The sequence below is a fragment of the Eumetopias jubatus genome, unplaced genomic scaffold, assembly GCF_037043125.1.
Source record: "Eumetopias jubatus isolate StellerSeaLion01/CBP00866 unplaced genomic scaffold, mEumJub1_p1.0 scaffold_3, whole genome shotgun sequence".
Lineage (NCBI taxonomy): Eukaryota > Metazoa > Chordata > Mammalia > Carnivora > Otariidae > Eumetopias > Eumetopias jubatus.
The window spans coordinates 30,275,557-30,277,098 of record NW_028274809.1 but is presented as its reverse complement, the minus strand read 5'-3'; the positions used below and the strand labels follow the sequence as shown (position 1 = coordinate 30,277,098).

Sequence of the window (1,542 nt, the reverse complement as noted above, 5' to 3'; positions counted from 1 at the left end):
AAATAAATAAATAAAATCTTTTTAAAAATAAATAAATAAAACAATTTGTTCAGGGGCGCCTGGGTGGCTCAGTCAGTTAAACATCTGCCTTCAGCTCAGGTCATGACCCAGGGTCCGGGGCCCCAGCCCTGTGTCAGACTCCCTGTTCAGCAGGGAGTCTGCTTCTCACTCTCCCTCTGCCCCCTCCCCTCAAATAAATAAAATCTCTAAAAAAATAAAATAAATAATTTGTTTAAATTTGTAATTAGTTATTTTACACTGAATAATAAAAAATTATCCATTTAACTAACAGACCCAACAAATATCTAAAGTGTTTTCCAGGTGACATCTTATCATACTGTTTACAAACACACACACACACACACACACACTCCTTAACCTCTTGACACATTAAGTGGAACATTAGAATTAAAATCAGTACAGTGGTCTTAATACAGAAGTATACTGTAAGACATGATTTGTGATATGTAGGTGTCCTGAAAAATACGATTTATGGTTGTTGTGGTTTTTCAAAGATTTTTAAAAAATGTAAAGTAATCTCTACACCCAACATGGGGCTTGAACTCACAACCCCAAGATCAAGAGTCGCATGTTCTTCCAACCAAGCCAGCCAGGCCCCGCTGTGGTCGGCTTTTATTTCAGAGATTTTACCCATTTACAGTGACAGTACTACATGTTTCTTCCATTTTTGTTTTCCTTTGATCTATTTCATTAGAAAATACTCAGCCTGCTCTTTTCCGTCTCCGGCTATCGTAGCGAGAGGAGCAGCCGCCATGTCCGCCCACCTGCAGTGGATGGTCGTGCGGAACTGCTCCAGCTTCCTGATCAAGAGGAACAAGCAGACCTACAGCACTGAGCCCAACAACCTGAAGGCTCGCAACTCGTTCCGCTACAACGGGCTGATTCACCGCAAGACCCTGGGTGTGCAGCCGGCGGCCGACGATAAAGCCGTAGTGGTGGTCATGAAGCGGAGATCCGGCCAGCAGAAACCCGCCACCTCCTACGTTCGAACCACCATTAACAAGAATGCCCGGGCCACCCTCAGCAGCATCCGGCACCTGATCCGCAAGAACAAGTACCGCCCAGATCTGCGCATGGCTGCCATTCGCAGAGCCAGCGCCACCCTGCGCAGCCAGAAGCCTGTGATGGTGAAGAGGAAGGGGGCCCGCCCCACCAAGAGCTCCTGAGCACCTGCCCCTGCCTCCAAAGCAATAAAGATGTCAGCCTCCTCAAAAAAAAAAAAAAAAAAAAGGAAAATACTGAGCCTATTGGCCTATAAGAGGACTTTACTAAAGATGTCACCAGTGTGGCCAAAAGCTGAGTTGTCATGGGAGGAGTTATTACTCCAAAAGCGGACTAAGTTAGTATACCTGTAAAGCAGAGGCAGTAAAACAACAAAAAGGTTTAACTTCCATGGATTAATGTGTCATTTTGCAGTAAGAAAATTCTGGAAAAAAATTATTTCACTTTCATTACGAAATTTATGAGTTTGGCTTAGTGTATATATATATATATATATATATATATATATATATATATATA

At 43.1% G+C, this 1,542-nt stretch overlaps 1 pseudogene; it reads left to right on the top strand.

Annotated features, from left to right (window-relative positions):
- Nucleotides 1–759: 759 nt before the first annotated feature.
- On the top strand, nt 760–1,212 carry LOC114215988 (large ribosomal subunit protein eL28 pseudogene; annotated as a pseudogene).
- Nucleotides 1,213–1,542: the final 330 nt, after the last annotated feature.